Here is a 16,134-nt window from a genome sequence, read left to right on the forward strand (position 1 = left end):
GGAGACGGCTGAAGTGGCCATCTTAGGAGTTAGAAGCACTTGTTGCTCTTTCAGAGGCCTGGGTGCACAACCATCTCTAGCTCGAGTCCTAGGATATCTGACACACTCTTCTGACCTCTGAGAACACCAGGCATGCGCATGATGGCCATATATATATATATATATATATATATACATGCATGTAGGCAAAACATTCACACATATAAATAATACAATTAATAAATCTTAAAAAATAAAATAAAATGGGGAAGAGGTCTGAGGACCAGCTTACACTCAGGCATTCAAACTTGATAGCAGGCATCTTTGTTCCATGAGTCATCTTTTTAAAGACACCTTTCGCACACCAACCCTACTAGGATTGGGTCAAGTTACTTACTACCAAGCCTATCTTATGATAAAGTGTCACTCACTGATGGCCATTGTGTACACACAATGGGATGTCAACAGTTGAAAACACCATACTTGAAGTTAACAACACAGGAAATGCATGCTGTCTGAGTTGTTTCCCACATCAGAGGACCAGAGTATAGATTGCAAGTTTGAGGGAAAGCTCCTGACTCAAAGAACAATTTCTTTAAAATAAAAATTTTGATGATAGCTGTTTGTGTGTGTGTGTGTGTCTATGTGTGTGTGTCTATGTGTGTGAGTGTCTGTGTGTGTCTAGGTGTGTGTGTGTGTCTGTGTGTAAGTATGTGTGTGAGTGTGTGTGTGTGAGTGTGTGTGTCAGGAGAAGGCCATAGGCCACTTCAGCTATTCAGGATCAGAGGATCACTTCATTCTTGCCTTTCACCTTTACATGGATCCCGGAGGTTGAGCTCAGGTCACTAGGCTTCACTGGCATGCACCTTCACCTACTGAATCTCACCAGTCCCCAAAGGACAGCCTCTACTGAATACGGATTGCTCAATTAAGACATTATTTTAGAAAGTAAGTAAAAATATCGTGAGCCAAAAATTTCCCCAAAGAATTGTTAGAAACAAGTGTAAAATGGTAGTGAGTGAACAGAAGGAAAAGTGGGGGAGAGAATACATAAGAGCAAGTTGAGCACTGGAACAGGTCTTTAATGTCAGCTATTCAGGATGCTGAGACAGGAGGATCTCAAGGTCAAGGCCAACTGCTTTTTTTTTTTTTTTTTTTTTTTTTTTTTTTTTTGACTCAGATCCTGTATCAAAATAAAAAGTAAAGAGAGGGCTGTTTTATAGCTCGGTAGTAGAGTGCTTTCCTTGCATGAGCTAAATGATGGTTATACACCATGGCATACAGTATAACCAGTATAATCCCCTCAGCATCCTGAATAGCTGAAGTTAAAGACCTGGCTGAGGGTATCTACAATTGGGGAAGTTTTTGGAGAGAAAGAAAGTAAATAGGGCTAGAGAGATGCACACCTTACAAAGAGAGATGAAATTGCAAATAGAAAAGAAAAATGCCCACCACTCATTCCTTGCCAAATATTAGAAGCAAGGCTCCATCGACTTGGATTTTTTTTTTTTTTTTTTGGTTTTTCGAGACAGGGTTTCTCTGTGTAGCCCTGGCTGTCCTGGAACTCACTCTGTAGACCAGGCTGGCCTCGAACTCAGAAATCCGCCTGCCTCTGCCTCCCAAGTGCTGGGATTAAAGGCGTGCGCCACCGCCGCCACCACCACCACCACCACCTGGCTGACTTGGAATGTTTTTACATGCAAGTAATATTTTATATTTTAATTATAAAATATAAATTGTGTATTTACATGCATTAGCTCATTTTGCTGTGCAGGGACTTCTGTAAGGTAGACAAGACAATAATTTGAAGCCCCAGATTATGGACCTATCATGTATTTATGTAACAGGCATAGACTGAGTTCTTATCGTTCTCCAGAGATGGTACTGAATTTTGATATCACAAAGACAGATAGGAGAAAACCTCTTTAAAGTTTATGTCTTGTAGGAAAGATCTTTGCAGTTCAGTAAGATAGTGGAGCCTGGAAAGGCTGATGAGCAGCTTAAGGGAACTATCAGGCTGGGTTTGTTGGTTTGCTTATTTATTTATTTTCTTATTTATCAAGACAGGGTTTTTCTGTGTAGCCCTAGCTGTCCTGGAACTCGGTCAGTAGAACTCAGAGATCTGATGGCCTCTGCCTCCTCAGTGCTGGGATCAAAGGCATGCACCACCATCGCCAGGCTTTGGTTATTTGATTACAAATAACACAATGTCTCCTGCAATAGATATGTTTTTAATCTTTGTAAATAACACCATGACATACAGTATAACCAGTCAGTTGTCTCTGCATCCATCAGTCAGTACGTAAAGAGGATTGGGCCAAGCTCCCTCCCTTTGAATACCCCCAAACCCATCTATAAAATGGTGTAGTATTGGCACAGATCCTAGGTACATCCTATATCTTTTCTTTTATTTTCTCTCTTTCTCCCTTTCTTTCTCCCTTTCTTTCTTTCTTTCTTTCTTTCTTTCTTTCTTTCTTTCTTTCTTTCTTTCTTTCTTTCTTTCTTTCTTTCTTTCTTTCTAGACAGGGTCTCATGTAGCCCAAGCTATCTTTAAACTATGCAGGACAGGATGATGTTGAAGTTTGGCTCCTCCCATTTCCACTTCCAGGGTTCTGGAGTGGAAACTCCCTTTTTATGCAGCCCTGGAGATCAAACCCAGGTCCAGCTAGGAAAGCACTTTGCCAGCAGGGCTCCATTCAGCCCTTGGTTATGGACTTTCAGTCACCTCTAGGTGACTTGTAACACCTGGTACAATGTAAATGCTATATAAAAAGCTGTTACACAGCATTGTTTAGAAAACAAGGGCTAACAAAACAGTCTCTGCATATTTAGTCCAGCTGTGTTAATTTTCAGATATTTTCCATCTCAAATTGGTTGAGTTTGCTGACACGGAGCACTAAGATAAAGAAGGCCGACTTAAAAAAAAAAAAAAAGTTAAACATAAAATCAAACACACTGAATCTTAAAAAACAAAAAGGAAGCGGGCAGTGGGGGTGCTCGCCTTTAATCCCAGCACTTGGGAAGCAGAGGCAGGTGGATCTCTGTGAGTTCAAGGCCAGCCTGGTCTACAGAGTGAGTTCCAGGACAACCAGGGCTACACAGAAATACTTTGTCTCAAACAAACAAATCGATAAACAAATAACAATACAAAACAAAAAGACAGAAGGAAATTTCAAGGTTGTTTGGGCTAACCTATTCCTTAATTTTCCAACCTTTGCATAGATATATAGGGAAGGATTTGCTCAGTTGGGCTGTAGAGTTAAGTAGTGGTTAGTTGGGATTAGCATCAAGCTCTCCTGACCTGTCCTGCTCCCTGTTCTCAGGGGCTGCCTTGGTAATAGGCAGTGAGGAACGACTCTGTGCAAGCTTTTTTCGACTGCTGTAGAGTGTGGGCCTATCTCAGTGGCGGCAGGCGGGGATTGTTGAATTTGTGATAAAGTATTCCATGACTAAACATTTATTTAAGGAAATATTCCTAAGAGGAACTGCAAGGGGATTTCAGCTCTGTGAGTTCCTTAAAAACAGATACATTGCACCTCACAACTATATGTATGTAACTGTAGTTCCAGAACATCTGATGCCTATTTCTGGCCTCCATGGGTACATACATGGTGCACATATATCCATGCTGGCAAAATATTCATACCCTGTAAAGTAATAAAATAAATATAAAACAAAACCTACCATTACCAACAACAACAACAGAAACCCAGCTACTGTCCTTAAAAGTTGAATAGAGAGCTCACTGCTGTTGGTGCATACCTTTAATCCCAGCACTTGAGGCAGGGGCAGGGGCAGGGGCAGGGGCAGGGGCAGGGGCAGGGGCAGGGGCAGGGGCAGGGGCAGGGGCAGGGGCAGGGGCAGGGGCAGGGGCAGGGGCAGGGGCAGGGGCAGGGGCAGGGGCAGGGGCAGGGGCAGGGGCAGGGGCTGAGAGAGAGAGAGAGAGGCAGAGAGGCAGAGAGGCAGAGAGGCAGAGAGGCAGAGAGGCAGAGAGGCAGAGAGGCAGAGAGGCAGAGAGGCAGAGAGGCAGAGAGGCAGAGAGGCAGAGAGGCAGAGAGGCAGAGAGGCAGAGAGGCAGAGAGGCAGAGAGGCAGAGAGGCAGAGAGGCAGAGGCAGGAGATGCAGAGGCAGAAGGATCTGAGTTCGAGGCCAGCCTGCTCTACATAGCTAGTTCCAGGACAGCCAGAGCTACACAAAGAAATCCTGTCTTGAAAACCAATCACAAAACAAAGCTGTTGGCATTCTGTCTAAACTCCACCCCCACAGTTACCTGGCAACAGCCAGGTAGGCCTGGACCACTATATAAGTGGCTACTTGCCCCCTCCTCTCCCTCTTGCCTTCTCTTGCTCTCTTGCTTTTGATCTCTTGATCCCTCTGTCCCCTTGCTCCTTCCCCCTTCCCTTCCCCCTCTCTCCACATGGTCATGGGCAGCCTCTACTTCTCTTTCTCCTCCCTCTCCTCCCTCTCCCTCTCCCTCTCCCTCTCCCTCTCCCTCTCCCTCTCCCTCTCCCTCTCCCTCTCCCTCTCCCTCTCCCTCTCCCTCTCCCTCTCCCTCTCCCTCTCCCTCTCCCTCTCCCTCTCCCTCTCCCTCTCCCTCCCCCTCCCCCTCTCCCTCTCCCCCTCTCCCCCCCCCCTCCCTCTCCCCTCCCCCTCCCCCTCTCCCCCTCTCCCCCTCTCCCTCTCCCTCTCCCCCTCCCCCTCCCCCGGCCCCTCCCCCTCCCCCTCTCCCTCTCCCTCTCCGTCTCTCCCCCCCCCCCCCCCCCCCCCGCCCCTACTATGCTTCTGGCTCCCCTCCCCATGCCCTGAATAAACTCTATTCTATACTGGTGTGTGGCTGGTCCCTCAGGGGGGAGAGATGCCTTGGCATGGACTCACTGAGACATCACCTTCCCCCATACCTCTCCACACACCCACAAAACAGAGTCTCTTTCTCTTTCTCTTTTTATAAACAAATCAAAAATAAACAAACAAACAAACAAAAAAAGTTGAAGCTGGAAGCTGAGCAAGGCAGATACATGCCTGTAATCCTAGCATTCAGGAGGCAGAGGCAAGAGGGGAGCTACAGGTTCCAGGCTGTCCTAGTCTATACATTGAGTTTCAGGATAGCTTGAACTACAAAATGAGTTGCTGTCTCAAAAAAAGGAGGGCAGGGAGAGAGGGAATGAAGTATGGAAGATGACTCAGTTAGTGAAGTGCTTGCCATGAGTTTGGACCCCCAGTACATGGCTTCAAGCCAGGCAACACTCAGGGCACAAAGACAGGCAGATCTCTGTGAGTTCAAGGCCAGATAGGGCTACACAGTAAGACCCTGCCTCAAAATCAAAACAAATAAAGTTTAGTGCATTGGGTCTGCATCTCTAACTCCAATGCTGAGGGGAGGTGTGGAGAAAGATGTATTCCTGAAGCTTATTGGCCAGCTGGTTAGTGAGGGATCCTGTCTTAGAACATAAGACAGTGGAGACTGAAGAGGAGAGCCAATACTGAATGCTGGTCTCCATATGCACATGTACAGACATGTGCCTGTTTACACATGTGCACAAAACACACACAGACACACACTCAATGTATAGCACATATCCACTCTTAGGAAGAAAAAGAGAAGAAAAGCCACATCTGATATTTTTAAAAAGGACATTAAGGAAATACTCATTATACATTAGAGAGTATTAAGGAATTACTGTTACTGATTTAAATATTGGTGATTTTTTTTTTTTCCGAGACAGGGTTTCTCTTTGTAGCCCTGGCTGTCCTGGAACTCACTCTGTAGACCAGGCTGGCCTCGAACTCAGAAATCCGCCTGCCTCTGCCTCCTAAGTGCTGGGATTAAAGGCATGCGCCACCACTGCCCGGCGGTTCTTATTTCTTAAACAGTAAAATATTTGCACTGGCATGCTGTGTAGTCTGTTACTAAAATAATCTCTCTCTTTTTGTGAGTTAGAAAGTGAATATGAATGAACTGTATGTAGCTGTGGTTATCCTGGAACTTTGTGATGAGGACCAGGCTGACCTTGAACTTGAGGAGATCAAGATGCTTGTCTGTCTATGGAGTGCTGGGAATAAAGGTTTGTGTCATTACATCTAGACTTTATTTTGTATTTTAAAAGTCACCTTTTAAAAATGCCTTTAAAATTTTTCAAAATAAAGTGAACATATATTTTTCATATATACATGAAAGGATACACACACACACACATATATATATGTGAAAAATGTCAGAAAGGAACATGCTTTTTTTAATTTTAGGAAGCTTTGTAATATTCAGAATCATTTGAAGTGTCTCATCATGGAATCTATATTATTAAGAATCTCTTTGTGGCTAAGAAGACTTGCTATGTCATTGGTTTTGCCCTAAGATTTATGGAGCTGCTTTATAATACTGTATTCTTAATTGTATGGATAATATATTTAAAACATATGTGGTAGCTGAGGTTCTGGTTCTATTTTGAATGAGTTTGCTGCATCTCCACCCCCTGTCTATTCATATCTGCATCTGGAAATCATCAAACTATCAAAAGACAATCCAATGAGTGCAGTTAAGTTGAGGTATAAATACCATTGAGGTTATAGGCAAGATCACTATCATCCAATAGATATTTGGTGATATATTATTGAGATCTGAAAAGCTGGCACACGAGTGGGATTTCCAAGGATACAGGGAAGAAGCAAAATGCAGATGAGACCAACTTCAGGGACTCAGATGTTTGGGGGAAGGGTTTTTTTTTTTTTTTTTTTAATTAAACTATTTATTATTAGTTTTAGACGGAGGCTGCTTATATTGTTCAGCTGGTCTTAAACTCCTAAACCCCAGCAATTCTCTTGCTACTATCTCTCCTAATGGGCTGGGACTATAGGCTGTGGCCAGAGAGGAAAATATTTAATCCCATTTTACTTAAGTCACCCCAAACGTACTAAAGATGTGCAAAGGACCTTTTTCCTGCTTTCTTGTTTGTCCTGACTAGTTTTATGCCAACTTGACACACGCTAGAGTCATCTGAGAGGAGGGAACCTTAGTCAAGAGAAAAGTCTTCTATAGAATCCAGCTGGAGGGTATTTTCTTAATTAGTGATTGATGGGGGAGGGCCCAGCCCATTGTGGATGGTGGCATCCCTGGGCTGGTGAGTCTGCGCTCTATAAAAAGGCAGACTGAGCAAGTCAGGAGCAAGCCAGTAAGCAGCAACCCTCCATAGCCTCTGCATCAGCTCCTGCTCCAGGTTCCAGCCCGTTTGCCCTCACTGCTTTTGATATGGAACTGTGAGAGAAACAAACCCTTTCCTCCCCGAGCTGCACTGGTCATGGTGTCTAATTACAGCGATAATAATCCAAATTGTGACAATGTGTTTCTGCTCCAAGACTGAGGTTCCTTCTTGGTGACTGAATACTCATCAGGATACTGAATTATTGCAGTGTCAGCAAAGCCTTATGTGTGTCAAACCCCAAAATAATAGAATAAAAACATTATATGCAAGTGGAAGTCTGTGTCACTAATAAATTTATTTAGAAGTGTTTCTAAATTTATATAATCATGTATAATATATATCATTTCTTTGTCAGAAATGGTGACTCAAGTTACTTTTCTCATTGCTGCCACCAAATAACTGACAAAGAGCTTCTTAAGGAAGAATGGGTTTATTTTAGCCCACAATTCTAGGGTACAGTACATCACAGTGGATGGATCCGTGGCAGAAGGAGCTTCAGGCATGCATCACCACACTATTCTTATGTATCTTTTGAATTAACAAATACTAAACCCGGTGTGGTGGCATATGCCTTTCTTTTAATCCCAACACTCTTGGGAGGCAGAGGCAAGTGGACCTCTGTGAGCTGGAGGCTACCCTAGTTTATATCCTGGGCTGCTTGACAGAAAAACACTGCCTGGAAAAACAAAGAAACAAGAAACAAAACCACCTAAAAACAAAAAATTTAAAAAGAGAAAGGATTTGCTTTGGACTCAAGGTTTCAGTACATGTGTGTGTGTGTGTCTGTGGTTTGGGCTTGTGTTGAGACAGCATATCACTGAAGGAGACAGTAGATGGGGCCTATTCATATCATGGAGAAGGAGGGGTGGTGGCAAAAGGTCTGTGATAATTAGTCTTCACTGTCAAGTTGCCTGGATTTGTAATCACCTAGGAGATACACCTCTGGGTGTGTCTTCGAGGTGTTTCCAGAAAGGGATGAGCTAAGGAGGGAAGGTCTACCCTGAGTGTGGTGGCACTGTCCCATGGAATGGGGTCCCAGACTGCAGATAAGGGGCGAACAAGCTGAGCAGTAGCGTTTATCGCTCTGTGCCCCCTGACTGGGACTCAGCGTGACCCGCCATCTCTCAGTCCTGCGTCACAAGGCTAGTGGCTTTGATTCCCATACCTTCTCTACAGGGATGGACTGCATCCTCACACGGTGATCCTGAAATCAACATTTCCTTCCTTACCTGGCTTTGGTAAGATATTTTGTTTGTTGTATTTACAGCACTGAGAATAGCATCTAATACTGACTCCCAATACCCACTCAAAGGCATGCCCACAATGACCTAACTCCCTCCTGCGAGGCCCTGTCTCCCGAAGGTCCCACCACCTTCCAAAAGCCCCATGAGCCAGAGCGCTTTCAACACATGGAGCTTTGGGGGACAGTCAATGCCTGCCCTATGACAGTGACATAAGGGTGAAATGATATCAGGGACCATTCATACATGTAGGACTGTTTTGGAAGCTAGGGGCCTCCCTTCTTTGCTATGTCTTTATACTTACATTCAGTTTGCTCTCCACATCCATGGATTCCATGTCTACCATTTATGGTTAATTGTGTACATCAGGGGCTGGAGAGATGGCTCAGCAGTTAAGAACACTTGCTGCTCTTGCCTAGGACCCAGGTTCAGTTTCCAGCACCCACATGGCAACTCACAACCAGCTCTAAGTCCAGTTCCTGGACCTCTGTTATTCTCTTCTGACTCTGCAGGTACCAGACACGCACATGGTGCACATACACGTATGCAGGAAATACTCATATACATGATAAAAACATGTAACATGCTGAGAGAAAGAGAGAGGAGAAAGAATATTTTAAATTTTGTATATTGAACATGTAATAAGTTTTGTTACCAGTACCCAAACATAACAGTATAATACCTCCTGACACAGCACTTACATTATTTAAGTGTTATAAGCCATCTAAAGATGATTTGTATACATATATTTATAGTATATTCTATACAGATACATTGTAATTTTACAGAAGATAAGCAACTGAGGCTTTGGCTATCTACAGGGAGTTTGTGAACCAATCCCCTTGGGACGCCTGCATTCACTTTAATATCCAACACCAGGGGAAACTTTCACAATCTGTATGCACTGTCAGACTGGAAATACCCAAGATACAGAGGTCTGCTGCAACATTTTACAGTAATAGAAGCTTAAAATGTGCTGTTCTTGTGAGAACCCGAAATACTGGTCAGTGTCTCAGAAGGCTCTTGTTACAGGATTCATTTTTGTCCTAAATTTTCTGCTTGCTGTTTATGATTCTTTCTTCATCAGGGTACTTTTTGAAGGGACTTTACTCTTGGATTAATACAGCAAGCCTGCAAGCAGACGGCATCATTGCTAAGTGAGGATCGGGTGCCTAGGATGAGCTCTGGAATTGTGACTGGAGGTGGGATTAGGAGGAAGAGAACTGTGTACTAGCAAACTCTCTTCGTTTTACTGATTGTCTAATAATTATCTGATCCTTGCCATGCTCTCATTTGGCATGGAGCCTTTTCACAGGTTATCTTCACGACTTTGTGAAGCAAATATTGCTGTTTTCCCATGTTCAGGTGAAGCGATCTGACAAGAGGCCGATTGATTCATCTAATGTCATGTAACTGGTGAGTGGCAGAATTAGAATCTGAACATGGATCTGTGACTCCAGAATCTTAACCAGCACAGAGGGGTCTCCTGCCTAGCTCAGGCCAAAGCACCCGCTTGTTCTTATCTTTGGAAAGGTGAGGTTTGTTGTAAACTGAAGCCTGATACTGACAGCTGTCTCCTCAGCTCCCTCCCCGGCATTTGTCACTTCTTGCTTACACTTCCCAGGGACTTGCAGACATGTAAGTGGCTTAAGCACTACCAGCTCATCCTTGAATTGGATGCACAGATGGTACCCGGCTAGATGTGACTTAACCTAATTATTTTGGCCCTTTCACAGCTGGAAATGGTCATCAAGAAGGAGAGACTTTAAAAGATTTATTTAGCCCTTAGTATCTTAAAACAAAGAAAGAAAGAAATTATTTTGAAAGCAAACGAGTCTGTGGCTTTCCCATAGGAGAGATGATGTTTTTGTTTTTCTTGTTTATTGTCTTAGAAGGCAATGTAGAGCCTATTGCACCTAATAGCTATCAAGCCAACAAGGGCCGTGTGGAAGCTGGAGAACTCACTGTTCCATACGCATGGTGGCTTAAAAAGCAGGGCATCCTTCTGGCTTGATGGCTCAGCCTCTCTTACACGCATCGATGGTGATTTATCTCTCACTTCCTATCTTCTTTTCAGGACCCAGAGCCATTTTACCATCTGCTGATGGCTTTAATGGCCATTTCCTCGGTGTCTCCACCCTCACCCCACCCCTGAGGCTTCAGGCTATATCTCTACCCTACACCAATGATTTTAAGACGAGTGGAGAAAAGCTCAGCCAGCCACCTCAGATCCCCAAAGATTGTTCACTAGAACCATCCCCTTCTACAAAGACAAAACACACACACACACACACACACACACACACACACACACACACTTGCCTCTGATCTTCCAAGAGTTCTGACCAGCATACCCTTACTCCATGGAGAAATGCGAGGAAGCCATTTGTGTTGGCAGGTTAGAGGAAGGGGAGTGTCTCATCACGGTCAGTCGGGATTCCTGTCTTGGGTGTGAGGAAGCAAGGGAGCAGCAGGTAGTATCAGGCAAGCCAGCACTGTGGCTGGGGCATGAGGAGCAGAGCACTGCCTCTTAAAGCTGCTACTATTGGACTGGAAAGAGAAACATCTTTGTAAACAGCTAAAAAAAAAAAAAAAAAAAAAAAATACAGGAGGAGGTTCATAAGGCTGAGGAGCTGACTACCTGCTTAAAGGAAGAAAGAAGTCCCTGTTTGCAGTCCACGGGGCCGTGGCCATAGATGAAGACTTAAACACATTGCAGACTTAACTTACCAGTGTTGGAGCTGGCTCAAGACTCTGCTTCCAGGGGAGAGTTCCTTTGGTTTTTGTTGCTGTTGTTTGTTTGAGACAGGGTTTCTTTGTGTAGTCCTGGCTGTCCTGGAACTCACTATGTACATCAGTCTGGCTTGGAATTCACAGAGATCCTCCTGCTTCTGCCTCCCAAGTTCTGGAATTAAAGGCATGCAGCACCACACCTTGCTAAGAAGTTCTTTGTTTTATCACGACAGGGTTTCTTTGTGTAGTCCTGACTACCTAGGAACTCTATAAATGACTGGCCTTGAACTCGGAGATTTGATTACCCCTTCATCCCCAAATGCTGCGTTTAAAGATATATGCCACCACCGCTCTGCTGGAATTACTCTATCTTCTTGCTTAAAAAAGCCAGAGAAATCTAAGGAACAGAATTGATCTGTAATTTTCCCTACGGACATGCCTGATTTGGGTCCCATTTACACAACTTACCTCGCAGTGTACAGAGTGCCTCTAAATGTACGACACACCTCTAAGTTTCATGCAAAAAAGCAACGTTCTAAAGCGTAAATCCGGCTGCCTACAGATGTCTTGCCCTGTCCTTTCCAAATAAGACTCCGTTCACCTCTTGTCAGCTGGATGTTGATTTATTAACACTACCCATGTCCCAGGTAACAGGCTCAGATGGATCTCAAAATAGACCAGGAACAGAGGGTTGATAAGATCCCAGTGGGCAGAAAGTGATGTTACGCCATCTATGATATAACCTCTAGAATGATCACTCCTGCCCTTTGCTCTACAATCCAGCTCTGGTGCATTGAGAGGTAGAAAGTCCTCAAACGGTGGCGGTGCAGAGTTCTCATGCTTTCCCTTGAAATTAGTTAAACGTCCACTCGAGCTTTGGAGGCGTCAAATAAGCAGTTTGCAGCCTTTTCTTTCCTTTCTTTCCCTTATTTTGCTTTAGAGGGACGGGTGACCAAACAAATGTTCTGGGGGCCGTTAAGCAGAACAAAATTCTTTGCTAGAGCACGTGCCAGCTTTATTACAATGCACGGCACACTCTGAGAGCTTTTGGCACGCACTGGAGCACAATTGAATTCTGGAGCTTTGGGGACAAAGAACGCTGCTAATTTGTGCAGCCACTGCCTGAGAGCCTGGGAGCTGGGCGGGGAACTGAGGAACTTGGAGGACACTCCTCTAAGAAAGGGTCTTAGAGAACCCGTGTAGATGGGTTTTCCAGGCGTAGGAAGGGGAAAGGACCCATCTGGGGTGATATTCCGGTTTCTGCTGACCCATGGGCCTGACGTCAGGATATCTTGTCCCACCCTCTACAGCTCAAATCTGTACCTTCCCTGCTGGAAAGTTGCCTCTCTAAGCTACACAGCTACCACCGCAGAGCCTCTTCTGAGAGGAAGGCAATGTACGCTAATATTTATAGAGGAAACCAGGAAGTGAGGAGGCGCAGCCCCGGCTTCCTGATGGGGTTGTTAACTCATACTGCCATACTTCCGGCGACTTCCTTCATTTCTTTTGTACCTCAGTTTCTTAGCAAATCACGAAGGATTAAAATGGAATCCCCTAGAAGTACAGGGAACACTTAATTCACAATTATGATTTTTTTTTTTTTGAGCTAACCAACACGGCTTCCTTACATGAAAGATTGCATCTTTATGGTCATCTCTCCAGCATAGGTCTGAAGAAATACTATTGTTTGAGGTCCTGGGGGTCATCTTACTGACTCTTCACTCACTGACATCCTTCCTCTCTCTTCTTTTCCTTGGTGAGTTTCTTATGTCATACGTGTGAAGTTTTGCTTTTGGAAGATTGGAGTTGATAATTTCTCTTCGCTCATCCCAGAAGCTGGCAGCTTACATAGAGATGATAACCACAGACTTCTAGGTCACTGCTCTCTGTGCTGTTTAACCTATTTAGGTTGCCCATTTGTGCTGGCTTTCTCCTTCTCCTCCTTCTCCTTCTTCTCCTTCTCCTTCTTCTCCTTCTCCTTCTCCTTCTCCTTCTCCTTCTCCTTCTCCTTCTCCTTCTCCTTCTCCTTCTCCTCCTCCTCCTCCTCCTCCTCCTCCACCTCCTCCTCCTCCTCCTCCTCCTCCACCGCCTCCTTCTCCTCCTCCTTCTCCTTCTCTTCCTCCTCCTCCCCCTCCTCCTCCCCCTCCTCCTCCTCCTCCTCCTCCTCCTCCCCCTCCCCCTCCCCTCCTCCTCCCCTCCTCCTCCCCCTCCTCCTCCCCCTCCTCCCCTCCTCCTCCTCCTTCTCCTCTTCCTCCTCCTCCCCTTCGAAGTGTTGACTTTATTGTTTGGCTAGGATGAACACTTCTCTTCCTCTTTGGTTTGATGCTGGCCTCTGCTTTGGTTCCCGATAGTTTTAAATGACTTGCAATTTGCTTGGCTTTGCTGGATTATGTCTGGTTTTTGTTGCTGGTGTACCTAAATTGTCACTGGTCCCCAGAACCTTCACTACCTCTAGCTCCAGACTGATGTGATAGAAAGGTTGTCTGTGGCATTTACAAGAGATATGCACTCTTTTAAAACTGCCCTCTCTCTTCTGTTGCCTGCAAAGGGAGTTCCCCTGGAAGGATAAAAAAGCCTACAAACCCACAAGGCTGTTATCTTTCCTCCCTGCTGTGCGGTCAGGCTGCTCTGTTACTGGACTTATTATCAGCCTGGTTCAGAATGGAACTCCAGGCCTTACCGACAGAATACTGTGCAAACTTCAGGTGCTCCTTACTTCCTCCTGACCAGCTTTTTCTGGCTTCCCACATGTGACATTTTCCATTCCTGGGAGCAACAGTTTTTTACTTTGATAAAATACACTTTGGCAGATACCCTTGGATCTTACTAACTCATCCCAAAACGTGTTTGCTGTGTCAGAAAGTCTACTAGGTCTGGTATGTGTGGTAAGAATCGTCTCTGCAGTTGGTGGTGATGGGGAGGCTGGTCACCACAGGCTGACACTTTGTAGGGAAAAGAGAAAGATGTCTGATAATAACTATATCATAACGTTCACAGTATAACATTGTTTAATAAGAACAAAAGCATTCTCCTATCTTTCTATGTGCCAAGCACCAGGGCAATTGGTGTGAACTTCAGTCTACTCTTGGGGTGGGGAGACTTAAAGTTTCACTTATTTTGACAGAAGAAGGGATGGAGACATGAGGAAGTAGAGTGAGTGTTCTGAGCCATCTGCTTTCAAACTTGGACACAGAGGCTCTGCAGCAGAGGGAAAGGCCCTTTTGGATGGTGTCTGACTGTGCTAGCAAAAGTCCTAGAAATAAATCTCATATTTCTCTGAAAAAGGATTTGTTTCTCCCATTCTAGAAGGACATGGGGCGGAGCTAGTTGTGCTTAGAAGATGTTACTGATGCCTGTTTTGCTTCCTCAGCCTTCAGGGGGTAATCATCCAATGTTTTCCAGGTGACCTTGGCTCTGGGCTGAATATGCGGGTTCTTTCATGCACTTAAGCTTTGGATTGTTCTGCTAATTCAATGAGGGACACCTGTTTAGAAAGAGATTGTGTGTGTGTGTGTGTGTGTGTGTGTGTGTGTGTGTGTGTGTGTGGTGGGGGGGGTGAGACTAGTGACTAAGTTTCTACACATAAAGGGGAAAATTCTTTCAAATATATCTAAAACTATTATAATGGCTCTGTCAGCTCCAAGTGAGTGTCCCAGAGATTGACATGTTTGCCAAGGCCTTGGGCAATGTCTTTGTTGCTGTATTTAAAGGGCAAGTCATAGTTCTTCTTATTTGAATTCTCAGCATCAATTGCTGCTGACTATCGTCTTTTGAATGCACCCATTTTCTTAGTCTCTTGTGTTGATATTAATTTTGTATATGAGGAGGGGTATGGGTATAGACGTTTGTGGAGGCCAGCATGTCAGGTGTCAGCCCCCGGGAGTTCGAGTTACAGGTGGTTGGTTATGGGCTATCTGACATGGGTGCTAAGACCTGAACTAGAGTCATCTCCAAGAGCAGTACATACTCCTAACTGCTACCGAGCCCTCTTCAACCTTGGTTTCCTCACTTTCTTAATATTGTTTCCTTAATATCGTTTGATGTTTTGCTTGTTTCACCTGGAGCAGTATTCTGCAAAGACACACATGCAATGAGAATTTTGGTTTCTTTAAAAAAAAAAAAACAAAAAACCCGTTATGTTACATGAGTGTGCTTTTGTTTTAATCCTAGGTGTGGGATATGGCACTGCTTCAGATTGACCACAGCTGCTAACCATGATTTGTCTCCTGCTCTGGCAGGGGCGTGATTCTGCCAGCTGAAGATATTTTGCATTTGGAATTCTGGGGACTCTTGAGAGGGTATAAAAATGACAGAGCCCTGAGAGGCTGTCCAGGCTGCTGCTCCCTGAGCTGCTGCTGGTTCCTATTGCTGTGGTTTGTCAAGTGGTCCTGAGCAAAGAGATGAGAAGAAGAAATTGGATATCCTGACGATGTTGATTGGACTTGCCCCAAGGAATTTGATGCTCCTGATCAGCAGGAACAAGTCTAAAGAGATCTATGCCCCCTTTCCCCCCTAACTTCCTTTCTCTCCTGCCTAGTGTTGGGGAGTTGGAAGGGTTGGGAGGTAGATATAAGAATCTAATAAAGTAACCAAAAAGTATGGTTACACACACATATTCTCTAGTCCCAGGAAGCTCTTATTCGCAAAGATCTCATTCTTTGTCAAGGCTTTGAATGAGAGCTTCTCGTGCTTGGAATGGTTTCCATGTCTCTCTCTGCAAACTACACCTTTCCTTTCAGTTTTGGAAGATAAACCTTCTACTCCATGCAGCATATAGAGACTTCAAGTCAAATGATCCAAATACCTAATACACACTTGGTTAGGGGCAGTGCCTGGCAGTCATCCTCCTACTCAGGAGACTGAGGGAAGAAGCCCATAAGTTGAGAGTAGCCTAGGCTACTTGTTTCAAAAAGCCATAAATAAATAACCCACGTTGTGTAACATACTCTATCTGTTCCACATCCTTTTGTCTTCTCTGCCTGTGA

General features: G+C 44.6%; 3 long non-coding RNA genes across 5 annotated transcripts; 2 read left to right on the forward strand and 1 right to left on the reverse strand.

Annotated features, from left to right (window-relative positions):
* Window positions 1-1,602: 1,602 nt before the first annotated feature.
* Window positions 1,603-11,932, reverse strand: LOC143443303 (uncharacterized). Of its 3 annotated transcripts, XR_013112151.1 has the most exons (4): window positions 11,618-11,932; window positions 11,147-11,321; window positions 8,721-9,002; window positions 1,603-2,193 (listed from the first exon to the last, which is right to left on the reverse strand). It is a non-coding gene; the product is annotated as an uncharacterized LOC143443303 (long non-coding RNA). The 3 variants fall into 3 exon arrangements; XR_013112150.1 differs by lacking the exon at window positions 1,603-2,193 and having other exon boundaries at window positions 6,516-9,002; window positions 11,618-11,854; XR_013112152.1 differs by lacking the exons at window positions 1,603-2,193; window positions 8,721-9,002 and adding an exon at window positions 9,535-10,994 and having other exon boundaries at window positions 11,618-11,876.
* LOC143443304 (uncharacterized) lies at window positions 8,996-9,863 on the forward strand. Its single transcript, XR_013112153.1, has 2 exons — window positions 8,996-9,419; window positions 9,504-9,863. It is a non-coding gene; the product is annotated as an uncharacterized LOC143443304 (long non-coding RNA).
* A 259-nt stretch (window positions 11,933-12,191) lies between the features above and the next one.
* Window positions 12,192-15,760, forward strand: LOC143443305 (uncharacterized). Its single transcript, XR_013112154.1, has 2 exons — window positions 12,192-12,905; window positions 15,320-15,760. It is a non-coding gene; the product is annotated as an uncharacterized LOC143443305 (long non-coding RNA).
* Window positions 15,761-16,134: the final 374 nt, after the last annotated feature.

This window comes from Arvicanthis niloticus, chromosome 8 (assembly GCF_011762505.2).
Source record: "Arvicanthis niloticus isolate mArvNil1 chromosome 8, mArvNil1.pat.X, whole genome shotgun sequence".
Lineage (NCBI taxonomy): Eukaryota > Metazoa > Chordata > Mammalia > Rodentia > Muridae > Arvicanthis > Arvicanthis niloticus.